At 33.2% G+C, this 13,853-nt stretch overlaps 1 protein-coding gene across 4 annotated transcripts in view; it reads right to left on the minus strand.

Annotated features, from left to right (window-relative positions):
* Positions 1-13,853, minus strand: part of LOC144845845 (uncharacterized) — a 48,551-nt gene that overhangs the window by 27,257 nt on the left and 7,441 nt on the right. Inside the window, exons 1-2 of one of the 4 annotated variants that reach the window (XM_078703305.1) lie at positions 9,121-9,615; positions 7,039-7,288 (exon numbers count right to left, since the gene is read on the minus strand). The exons of 1 other annotated variant lie outside the window; for it this stretch is intronic. The gene's annotated coding sequence lies outside the window, so the exon portion shown is untranslated. Of the gene's footprint in view, positions 1-7,038; positions 7,289-9,120; positions 9,616-13,853 lie in introns of those variants that run through there. 2 more of the 4 variants (XM_078703306.1, XM_078703307.1) reach the window with 2 other exon arrangements.

Raw genomic sequence — 13,853 nt, forward strand, 5'->3', positions numbered from 1 at the left:
ACTCGCTTCCTCCTGAAAGTAGGTGGAATATCAGAAATATTTAAATTTTAAAAAAAACATGGCCAAAGCTCAAATTCTAAGTTATATATTGCATTGGTTAACGAACTGGATCTGGCGGCTTCTGGTTGTTAGTATTTTTAACTTTCACACACGGAGTTTTAGATCTGAGTGAACCTGAACGTCCACATCAAAGTCGACTGTAATGGTAACAAGTAAACAAAATGCAAAATAACAACATCTTAAAGGACAACTTTACCGAGAACCATATATTGACAGAGGATTAATAGGGACGTACATATTATTTCAGAACATTTACGAGATTTACGAGATTGCCGTTCGCACTCGCCGTACAGCCGTCGCCGTAAATTGCTGTGACGTCAAGTGTGCTTAGCAAAATCTACCTCTGTTGTTAACATACAAGAGATAGGTGATATCGTAAATCAAGCAATTGTTCTGAAATCATATGTACATCCTTAATACGTTGTCAAAATATGGTTCTCGGTAAAGTTGTCCTTTAATAAATTGCTAAGAAATCTCCAAAATATTGGTGATTCATGGACCAGTTCTTCCCTCATTGCATTGTATAATCAGAAAAGAAGTAAAATAGGACTAAATCAACTTTGGAATATTTCATGACACTAAATTCAAATTTTGTTTTTATAGAATTATGATAATCTTGTTTTGATCTGATACAAAATGTATCTCCCGCAACACGTGATAGCCGTGATAAAAAAAAATCAGATGAGAGATACATGGCATAAAAATATCATGTCGCCTATAAAAAGAAGTATTGACCACATAAAAAATAGAAGTAATGTGTGCGAGTGTGGTATTATTAGAATACGTGGAAATACATCAACGTTTGTATTGATATTAGTTATTAATAAACAATAATGACTTGGGGAAACAAAACTTTCAACTTATCTATGTAATTTGAACTTGATCAATTAATTTTGATATTGAAGCACTTTCAGCACTAAATCTGTAATTATCGTCTTAAGACGCAAGGAAGAAAGAATATCATTATTTTTATAATATTTGGATCGGGTAAATTGAGAAGAGTATTACTTTTCCATGTAATATCAATGTCAATAGATACAAGTAACATAAAATCTGATTGTAAGCTTTAACCTTATCATCCCAATACCCAGGGTACGTGCCAGTAACACTATGCTGCATATAATATTCCTTTCTACTCATATTTTTAAGAGCCTCTTTGGGAAATTAAACGTAGATATGAAAAAAAGAAGTATACATAACATTATATGTATACTTTTTGTTGCTGTATCAACAAATTCATAGTGTGTATATACCCCTTAGAGATACAGTAACCTTCACTCAGTATTTATCTTTCAGGATAAATCAACCTAAACTATAATATTGCTTTATTATTAAGGAGATTAAAGAAATTGTTGAAAGAAATTCAGTACTCATGAAATACGATAAATGACTTAACGTCTCGTATGTTGATGTTTTAAATAAACCGGTCTTGATTAAAAGGACGTGTAATAACTTAACATTACAACGACGAGAGAGCACTGGAAATGTTGTGCATCAATATAAACGCATCGTAGAGAATAGATTCTGTAAAACATGGTAGGCCTACACACAATAACTATTAGGGAACAAATTAATGAAAAAAGGAGGTAATACGGAATACAAAGATTTAAAAATGTTACTGATGAAACCTGATGAAATTTTTCGAGAAGTTACTGATGAAGTTTATCAAATTGTAATGACATTAGGAATTAACAAAAATGTTGAAATGTGATAAATAATATGATTTTATGTGATGACATGAAAGATAATATGAATGTGAATAAAAGTGGTGGAACAACATTAGGGAACATATTTGATTCGTGACGACCGACGATCAAGGATCAAGTTTAGGCGGGAACTTGGCACGTGCTTCCTCACTATATTCCTCGACACAGATTTGGTGGTTTCTGGCAACGACCAATTACTAATCAATTCATAGGTTTCTGGTGGTTTCTGTGTCCCGGCAACGACCGATTACTAATCAATTCATAGATCGTCCGTCGTAAATCGAAAGCTCCCTATATCGTACCTTTCAGAAGTGTATCTATTCTATGCAGAATTGTCGAGTGAACATTATACATTATACTCGAGCGTTGTAATGTTTATCAGTACGCAATACGCCGCCCTCTACACAATCAATATTTTACAGGCAAACCTATTTTTTTTTAATGTAAAGTTATACCCATAAAAATCTGTTAAATTGTATATACAGTAGGCCTAGATTTGTAATAATGATGTTGTAAATATATATACATTATATTGGATCTCCAGTATCTATTGCCTCATCAATAATAGCTCCGGGATAAAAATTGCTATTGTTTCTGTAAACCTTTGGAACGCAACAACATTGACAATAAATCAACTTATATACAGCGGTGAAGCAGGACATTGTGAGTTGAAAAATAAGTCTTCCCATTCATTCAACGATTTTAATGTATATTCTGAGATTATGATGATGAGATGCCGATCAGTGGTGTTAAATTATTCCAGTTGATCTTGACTTATAATTAGAAGCAATGTGAATACAATTTAACTTAGTTTCAAGCTACGATTACAATAGTTAATATTTCATTAGAGAATTAGGCCTACTAATGATACGATCACGTTGTAACTAATTGGTGACCTGCAGCAATGCAACGCAAGGCTGATCAACGAACAATTCATGATATTCTATACAGCAGTATTTTATATAAATGCTGTACATTTTGATCAATAATTGCTTGTTCTATTTTTTCTTTCATGTTATTATGTAATAATCGTTCATGTTTGTCATTATCTCAGATTCTCTTCATTTTTTTTTACAATCAATTATAGTCTACGGCACTGTATTTTTCGGTGAACATGATAGACGTCTTCTGATACAAAAGGGGTAAATGTTTAACAATTATTATACTTACCTAAAACCTCTAAAGTGAACCAACTAACTCTTAATACGATTCATCAACTGATGTGTTGTACTATAACGATCTACTGTATTACATACCGTATGCTGTGCTATACTATTTTTTTCATATACTGAACATTTTATTGAAATGTACCAAATCCAAATTTTCGTTAAAGATTAAAATTTCGGTACCTAAATGAACGGTTTTGGTTTTAATCAGCATTAGAAACATTTTAAAAATCGTTTTGTCAGTTTGCATAATTCATAATTATAGAACATTGTCGTAACAGTCTCTGAACATAGGAACATTATACACGTATGTCTGTTTCTAGTTTTAATGGATTTATCAAGTTTATCACCAGCCCTATCATTTATTATCTTTATATTTAGGTATGATCGGACACTTTATTCTAATTAATTGGAGATATTGTGATCTCTTATTGAAAAGATCTTTCTAATTGAACGTGTTTAACAATTGTTATTACTCCCAGTTCATAATCAAAGTGCTTAAAATACTCAATAAAATACGAGAGGTATCTTCTCCTGAGGATCAACATGCATTCACGCATTCATCCTATAAGGCTATGCACTATTAATATTTGTGTATCAAGCTTATACACTGAACAATATTAATACGATGCCATTTAACACTGAAAACACTGAAATAACGATTCTGGAAGATTCTATCGTAGTGACTCCTCAACGAAGAATTAACTGTATTCTCAATAAATATCAATTCTATAGAAAGACACGTAAGCCAATCCATATAAAAAATCAACCTGTTTTACCCTATTAGAATAAATCAATCTTATAAACACGAGTAGATATTATTGTAGAATTCATTTAAATAATTCAAAATGAAATGATGTCAAGACCAGGAACAGGTCGAAAGCAACTTTATACTGAAGAATGCAAATACTAAATACAGACTATTGGGACATACGTACAATTCGCTAAGTAAATATTGTAGGCGCCAAACTCTACAACAACTATTAATGCAAATCAATTAACTTGTAAGCTTAGGTTTTAAAATAATTAACAAGATTATTCATTATGCGGATAAAGCATGCATTTCTACGCACGTTGTAATGGAGAATTTTTTTATATGATCATTTGAATATTTATGGCTAAAAACCAAGACTAGCTTACAATATAATACGTAATTCTTTTCTTTTGTCATGCATAGTCTGAATAATGGTTTTATGTATAATAATTGGCAAATAAATTTGCAAAAATTTAAAATTCAGCATATTCAATAGACGATATCCGAATCGTAGATTGTTAATTCTACTATAAAATACTATTCTGTCTACATGGAGTTGTCGGTGTGTAATGGATTCCTGTTGTTGAAATTACTATATGAGTAGGTTGATTCCCTGAAGAAGATCATCATTGCAGCCTCGTTTGTTAACATAAACCGTAATGGTTTCTGTATTACCCGAATTGTCTTTTTACAAAAGTCAGAACGCTAACGTGATAGGGATATTCAATAATACCTTTATACTTTCTTTATATTTAAGGGAACAATCAATCAATCCATTTATTTCTCAAACAAACCATATTTGAGTTAAAGATGTATTGTCCCCCTGAAAAAATAATTCTTAACAACATTTTTTAATATGCCATTTTAATTTAACATAATAGTTTTGACCAAAATTTGGATAAGAAAATGTATTTACCTGAAAAAACTGTAATTTAAAGCAAAAAATGGTCAAATTGACTGCCAGCCAATGGGTTTGTGGTTGGATTTATTTTGTCATTCTATAAGTGAAAACATTATTTGTTTCTTTCTACGGAAGTGATTAATTTTATTAACATTACAAAATGACATATTCAAAGTCTGATTTAAGTAATCTTTATTGTTCATGTTTTTGGGGGGACAATACATCTTTAAGCTGAAACTAAGAAGTGAACACTTGTTGAGTAATACGATAAAGCAACTAAAGAGGATCAAACAAGGGGGAAGTATTTTATCCTAATATATTTTGATTGAAGACAAAAATAAGCATTATTTTAAGCATAAAAGAAAATGATAATGCACTCATTACACATTAGCCGTTTATAATCTACCTATTTCTAAATGTTAATCAGTTTGACTTAAGATCGCATTATACAAAAAAAAATGCGCTCAACAATAAAATAAAATGTAAGAAAAAATACAAGTTAGAAAAGCTGCCTTAAAACTAACAACTTGAAAGTTGCCAGACGGAGAGAAAGGCAAACAATTCCAAAGCCTAAAAAAAACAAAACCATTAAGCTTTGTACCATAAAGTATCTGTTAGTTTTGGATTTGTCAGCAAAATTTAAATTATTTCATTATTGCCAATTAATTGTGTTTCTATACGTTAGGTCTTTCAATATTAGTAAAGCCGTGCTAGTGGATACATGCAAAGAAAGTCCAAATAACCTAATGCATACAGTACTACATATTCTAACATTATGTGTAATAAACAATTATACGAAGTAACATTTATTTCTTGCATAATTTGAACATGCGTTAAAATCGATATCTTTTACAGAAATACCACGACAAATGGACACAGGTGACGACACACTATAGCAGACAGTAAGATGTTGAGGATACCCTAGAGATAGCATCGTGCTGAATACAGGGCCTCTCTTAGTACTTCTTGAACACATCAATATTGTCACTACATAATGTCATCCATGTCTCCACTTCTATTAAATCGTTTCCGCATTTTCAATTATAAATTCATTTCACGATAGGTTCCGTATTGACTGACTGACTTATCTTTCATGATGAATCCCCTTTCGAGAGCGTAAATCACACGATAATGGGATGAAAATATATCTCATAAATCAAAATGACACCTCATATACACATGTATGATATTATATATGGAAACTCACGTCCGTCCCTGTTGCATGCGACTAAGGGGAAAGGGAAGGGGGAGGGGTTTGACACATGTGTATTGTGATGGATATGCACGACGCCGCAACGGTTAGACCACAGGCGACTGCTTCTCTTAATCAAGTGTTGTCTCTTTCATTATTTCAATTTAATTCAGAAAGGCAAAGCTTATAGATACTTTATATAGTTATTTTACAGGTGTATTCACAACACTGAAATAGCAGCAAGTGGATATCGAATTAGTTCTGGTTGTATTTTATGTATTTGTTTTTATTCTGTTGCGATTAATGGCATTGTATCTACTTATTGTTTTAAAACGAAGAAAAAAAAGATAACACTACGTTGGTTTTATCATGGAGGAATTTAACATGGAGGAATTATTTAAATTTATCTAAATAATTTTCTGGTGGAATCGGGTTTAACAAGGCCATATACATGGCTGCAGTTGCGTGCTCAAGTTAGTGTTTACCGACCAACCAACCGACATAGTGAGCTGTAGGGTCGGGTTGTACGCACGCGATTAAAAATGTGTAAACGCTTGAAGTAGGGCCTTGGTTCAAATCTCGGAAGTTATTTATCTATAATACAATTTAACACTTGAATAACTTGAAGCAGAAAGTTTCATCAAGTGAAAAATCGATCTAGTTTGTTCCATTAATAATATACTGGTGTTTATCTATGTCATTTTGAAATTATTAAAACTATTAAGATGGAATTAGATTGCTTAAAGTTTTCACGTCACTTAATGGTGTTAATGTCTTTTAACAGATGGACTACGTTCAATAAAACTATTATGCTAGAACTAACTGCAATATTTTGTTTTCCCGAAGCTCCTATTCTCAATTCTACTGTACACGAATGTTAATTTTGTCATACGGCGTAATGAAAACTTCGCTCATAAAGTTTAGAAATGTTAGTATATTTGGTCATCTAAAGCACATATTATGAAAAATAAGGCGTGGTTTTTCTTTGAATATTTAGTGTATGATTTGTTACTACGATTTTAACTACAATTGTTATTTAAAAACGTGTACCGTAGCTTAGCAGCCTAAAGCTCTGTCTACACTATTAAACCTTATGTGACAAAAATACGTGACGTGCCCATATATGAATACGATGACGTCATATCACTACCATATTTGGGCACATCACACTTTTTTGTCAAACTAGTTTGATAGTGTAGACCTATGTGTAGACAGAGCTTTAGGCCTTAATGCGCCTGAATAATAAATACGGTACTCACTGATAATGCGTCTTTGCGATACAAATATTATGATTCCAATAAAAGGAGCGTATAAGTTCCAATTCTGAGAGAAGCTACCCAAAGTATTCCTTTAAACAGAAGTTGTTAGTTAAGCACAACGAGTTGGTAGGCTGAAATGCAAATTATATTCCAAGCTTGCCTTCTTCGGACACAACTAAAGCTGCAGTAGTATTGTCAATACTGGCTGGAGTACTCTTCTCATGATTCTAATTTCAAGGCTGTCATCCACCTATTGACAGATAAACAATGTTCAAGTGTTTAATCAGTACCACAATGACGACTGTCCTAACCGTACCTCCTAAGTCGCTATCTTTCTCCACCTAATATACGATGAGACAAGCCATTTTCTTAAAAACTGTTAGCGCCTTACTATACAAGGAATATGATACCATCCTATTTATTATATATATAATATACAATCAGTGCCAACCTTATTCATTATATAGAAACTAAAATCGAAACAGAACCCCGGTCATCGTATTGATGAAATGCAAATATAAGCAATACACCCGCACACCTGTATTGATTTTTGTAATAAATGAACAACTAACATATGTCTTTGGACAGGTTTGTAATAGCTTCAGTTGATTAGTTATTTACGACGAGATACCTCAGTACCTAATTTATTGATAAAATAAACCGATTACAATTAATAAAAGGTGATTTTCTTGAACGCAATTTTGTAATAATATGTAGTAGGCTTCTCTTTTTATCCTTAAGCTCTGCCTACACTATCAAACTTTATGTAACAAAAAAAATGTGCCCATATATGGATGTAATATCACTACCATATTTGGACTATCACTACCAATTTGGGTACATCACACTTTTTTTGTCAAACTAATTTGATAGTGTAGACATAGCTTTAAAATAATAATTTTAATAATCATTCAGTACATTTGTCTGGGGCAGCAGATCAAGAATTTTACGCGATCGAGAAATACGCAAGTATTGTGGGCGGAAACATGGTAAATTTATACTTCAATTTTGAATGTACCAAAACTAAGGGTATGAGATAGGCCTATGCACATTTATAATACAGTACATTCGATATCATTAAAGTAAAATGATATACTGTTGGCAGTACATCCTATATTGTTGTTTTTAATTTCCCTTGGATCATGAACGACGCATTAGGATTACTACACAGCAGCTGCCAAAACACGTTATTATCATAGTTGATTTTAGTTCATGTTTTTACAGGGGATTTATTCTATTTATCTTGTCTATCGTTTCATCATTGCCTTCTGTTAAATAATGTTGTTACCTGAGCGTCTGTTAGATGGCAATATATTGACGATACTCATCTTTAACTTATGTAGTTTGTAATAGTTTTCTTATTGTTTGTTTTATAAAGGATAACATAGGCATACAATGTCAAAGGGAGGTGCGGTCCTCCTTTAAAAAAAGAAAACGTGTGAATTTTTTAAAAATGGAGTTACCCATAAAAGAAAAAGGTAAAGGTGGCTATTTTTAGTGGCGTGCAACGCGACTCTACAGCTCACTATGTCGGTCGGTTGGTCGGTAAACACTAACTTGAGCACGCGACTGCAGCCATGTATATGGCCTTGTTCGGTACCGTACCTATAACCCAATTAATTAAGTCTTATTCAGTTTGTTTAAAAAGGGCTTACTAGAGGATTTAGGCATCGATGTTGTCGCGCATACTTGAAATACTCACAATTTTAAACATTAGGGTATTAGGAAAATATGCAACAGTGTTTACTTGGTCTAAATATATAAGATAATTAATCAACACGTTTTTGACGAACGTTGTTTCTGCAGACTTTTTTATTTATATTTGACAACGCCAATCATGACATAGCATACGAAAGGCTGGTTCCGATAGCAACAATGTCTCATTGGTATATGGTATAAACAACATTGTTTCTTTGCAACTAATACTATTATGCCATGATGGGATCTCAATACAACGGGTACAGAATTATCGACTGTAGTGCCACAATTACAAATTTGGCAAAAGGTTCCTGGCAAGACTATTATGGGATGGGGAATGAAAGAAGGATGGATATTGAAGAAAGAGATAGAAAATGAACTTACATTGTATTATATCTTGTTTGTGCGTAAATAAGGCATATTTATATACGGTAATTGAAGCCATCACAACATCAAGTTAAATGCATTCTTACTTCAACGATTGCCTGTTAAAAATCATTCGCCAATCTTCCGGTACTAGCAATGAACAATGGCTAGCCAGCCTACTACATTTCCACCGTTGTGCATTACGTAATTAATCACGCATAACGAAGAGTAACTAGTGCCATTACACAACAATTGATTGATTGGTTGAAACGTAGAAACGAGAAACGAATCACCGTAATAATTGACGCAGTGACGTAACGTAGAGCTTTACAAACTTCCGTAAAATATTTAAACTGTGTTGCATCAGGGAAGAGTGAAATTACACTTTTTTCACTCTTCTCTTAGTCGCATGAAGAAGGATTTGAACAAAACAAAGTAATAACTGATTACGTATACAAACGAAAGTGAAATACGCTGAATGATAAAAGACCATTTACCAAGCTAAATATTAACATATCCAGGTGATATACAGGTGCAACACGTGTCATCTGCCAGATCAATCACTGTATACGTCAGTTTTGAGTGTTAATATCGCCCTCATAATAATTCCACTTATAGATTACTAGATAATGACATACAATTCCATTGTGAATTCGAATCGAATAATGCTTCTATGTAGAGCAGGCCTGATATAGAGTTACATGTGACATATGTTTAGGAAAGCGATTGCATAACTCATATTAAATATTTACAAAAAGGTCAAAAGCCACAATATATGTAATAATTTAAAATGTAGGTTGTGGTATGATTCCAAATTGAAGGGTATCTTGTATACTGCGTTGATATGATTACACTATTATCTTAGACACATCTATATCGTACTGTTTTAAGAGATCAAACTGTACCGGTTGTATTCAAGTTGATATCGACTCCTGCACGAATCGTTTACTGGACAGCGGCGGTACTCATATGTGAATTAAGAAACGGATCCGATGTCTCGAAAATATATGTCACATCGAATCGTTGGGAGTGTGACGTAATGTATATAGTTATATTAACAGTGGCAACATTTTTTTTCTCTCTCAAAATATTCACGTAACACATAATATTTACAGTAATTACTTATTCACTTGGTCGCTTTAACAAATGCAAAAAATGGAATTTCTTTATTATTACGTATGCGTAACAGCGTATGTAATGTATGGACGTAACGCATAGATGTAAAGCACCGTAAAGATTGGTTCCCATTAGGTCGACGCAACGCAAGGACGTAAGCGCAATGTAAAGCTTGGTTCCCACTGGAGACAAAAGGACGTAAAGCAACGCAAGCGTGTTTACCAATTACAAGCGAAAGTGCTAATAATCCATAGCTTGTGATTGGTCAACTCGCTTACGTTGCGTTTACGTCCTTGATTGCGTCTCTAGTGGAAACCAAGCATTGTGGACGTAACGCAAGAATGTAAAGCATCGTAAAGATTGGTTCCCACTTGGACGCAACGCAAGGACGTAAGCGTAATGTAAAGATTGGTTCCCACTTGGACGCAACGCAAGGACGTAAGCGTAATGTAAAGATTGGTTCCCACTAGGACGCAACGCAAGGACGTAAGCGTAATGTAAAGATTGGTTCCCACTAGAACGTAACGCAAGGACGTAAGCGCAATGTAAAGATTGGTTCCCACGCCATGATGATAATAAGTATTATATAATATATAATAATATAGGGTTAATAATAGGTCTGATAACAATAGGTCTTAATAACATCATCGTTATCACATTTGCATTCCGTCTATGTGTTATTTTAATCTGCAAACGCATTTACGACGTTCCAACAGATGCTTCAGTATGGCGCGCACTAAAAATAAATTGCTCATAATTTGTAATCAAACATGACGATGTATTTTTTTCTAGCAAAAGCAGCAATATGTATAAATATAGGCCCAGTGCAATTTGTTTACCATTCATTAATATTTTAAATGAGAAAAGTTGCGATAGGGAACAGCTGTTGTAGATGCATCTATGTTGACACGTATATGTAAGTACGAATTAAATTAGTATTTAAATATATTTATATATATATTACGTAAGTATATTACGTGTTGATCATCGTAACAATATTGACAATTTAACACGAGTATAAAAATGATTTTTTTTATTACCTTGATGAAACAGAAAATTGTAAGAATCAATTTTTATTTATTTTGCTTTGCTTTTGTATCGAGCACTTTTGCCTTGTATCAAGTCAACACGTAGAGGATTATATATGCATAAATATAAATGATCAAATTTAAAATTAAATAAAAGGCAAGAAGAAGGCATGGTCCCATGAAGATACTAAATTACAAATTGGGTCTGCTGGGGGACACGAGAAAGGGACAGCGGAAATCGGGTAAAAAGACAAAACAAGATAATTCAACAAAAACCAACCAGGAGAAACAATATTATTGTCTTTTTATGTTAGTCCACCAGTCGACTTTTCGATGTCTGAAAATACAAGCTCAAGTAGTATACGTATGAAACGCCATATGTGCCAAAATATTTATCTTTTTTCTAATATTAAGTGAAAACTACGCCTGGGACCCAGACTAGAAGCTAATGCTCATAATGTTCGTCTTTCCTCCCTCACTATTTTTTTCTGGTGCTCTTTATTTTATTATAATAATCAAGTTAATGGAAAGATATACTATATTAGTATGTAGCTGCTCTGATGGATGCCCTTCGAAATGTGTTGTGTTACATGAAACTGATTTTTCTTATGGCAATCGTTAACCTGTTATAAAGCAAAATGAATGTTAACAACGCAGGCTTCTTAGAGTCTTATTTAATTTCGTTGATTAGGTCCAGCTAGACAACTATACGGTTAAACATAATATCAATAAAACAAAACGATATCTTTTATGAAAAAGAACAGTTCTTGGAAACGTAAAATGATTTATCTTGCCGAAAATGTAATATGTCGAAATGTTACCCGTGGCAATGTACATATTCGATAGCATTCGTCTGTGATGTAATTTAGAAATATATATCTTTTGCCGCAAAGTTATTTCAGCTAACTACGGTGCATAGCGTTGTAATTCAATCAAATATTCCAATCTATTTTCAATAAAGGTTAAAATAAGGTATTGAACTGATAACATTAATCAATACGCTGTAAAAAGTCACGTGATAACGTATGACGCAATTATGTATCTAAATGTATTTTCAATCGATTTCTTAATAATCAATGGCTTTCAGGTGAGATTGAATAGACGTGTAATCACAATGAAAGAATTCAGGGAAAGAATAATGATAGCAGTATAAAGTCTCAAGTCTACACTATCAAATTTTATGTGATGTGCCTATATATGGACACATGATGTCATATCACTACCATATTTGGGAATATCACTCCCATTTTTGGGCACATCACACTTTTTTTGTTAAACTAGTTAGACAGTGTAGACAGAACTTAATATGCCTACACTACACAATTCGTTGGCTCTAAATCGTCCAGTGATTTACTGGAAATTAATTTATAGAAGGCGAAGACATCTGTGAGAATGAGAAAACAAAATGCGCATCAACTGCGATTCGAATTCAACTGGGGCTTTCATGGTATGGTTCAATGTTCGATTGGACACGCAGTAGTTCTCGAGCGTACAGCAGAGATCTAATCGATATACGTCCACTCACTTCTAAAAAAACCGACCCAAATAATGGTGATTAACAAGTAGGCCTATTGTTTTTTTCGAGATGGATGAGATAGTACAAAAGCTAAGGCGTCTCCGTATATTATATGCCTTATTTGTTGAGAATAACAATCACTATCATAATAATTTGTTTATGTATCAAATATGAATCTACAATAATTATCAAAGTAGGCCTATTGCTCGAGATGGAAGAGATAGTACAAAGCTAAAGCGTCTACTTATTATATGCTTTATTTGTTGATAATAACATATAGGTAGGCCTAAACAGCATCAATCACTATCATAATAATTTGTTTATGTATCAAAGATGAATCTACAAATATCAAAGGAGGCCTATTGTTTTTTCGATAATAATAATAATATGTTTATGTATCAAAATAACTGAAATAATGAAATGAAACCACCGTATAAACAATATGAAGCTCTTGTTAATTCTGCGTCAATACTTATAGATCTGCCATTTAAAATATTCATGATCATCCTGAGACTCGAACCAACGACCTCTCACTTACACGGCGATTTGTTTGCTGACCTCGCTAAACTTAACTTTATTTCAATGCAAGCAGACACGTGGGTACACGCACACAAGAAAAGCGTCAGCGACACGCATTCAGTCATTCAGAACATTTTAAAAATGTACGTTGTTAATGTAAGTAGACGAACTGTCTGCATCAGGGGACTGTTTCGTAAAGTTAAATAACATTGGCTATCCGTCCGTTTTTTACATGCCATAAAATCACAAATACGTGTACACATTATTTTAATCTAAATTCAAGTCATATACAGATTAGTAGCAGTTAAGGAGTTAAAATGTGTTAATAATGCGTATCTGCCAGCAGAAAACAACGTTCTAATACCTAGACGATTCTCAGTAGGCCAACTGTATTGTCAAGTTGACAATTGGTGATACGCCGTTAAAAATTCCAAACTTGAAATCGTTACAATTTTAAAGAAAAGGTAAAAAGCACGTTAAAGCGTGGTTCCCACTAGGACGAAACGCAAGGACGTAGACGCAACGCAAGCGAGTTGACCAATGACAAGCCACTGTTCAAATAATCTATGGCT

The sequence above is a fragment of the Antedon bifida genome, chromosome 6 (genome assembly GCF_963402885.1).
Source record: "Antedon bifida chromosome 6, ecAntBifi1.1, whole genome shotgun sequence".
Taxonomy (NCBI): Eukaryota; Metazoa; Echinodermata; class Crinoidea; order Comatulida; family Antedonidae; genus Antedon; species Antedon bifida.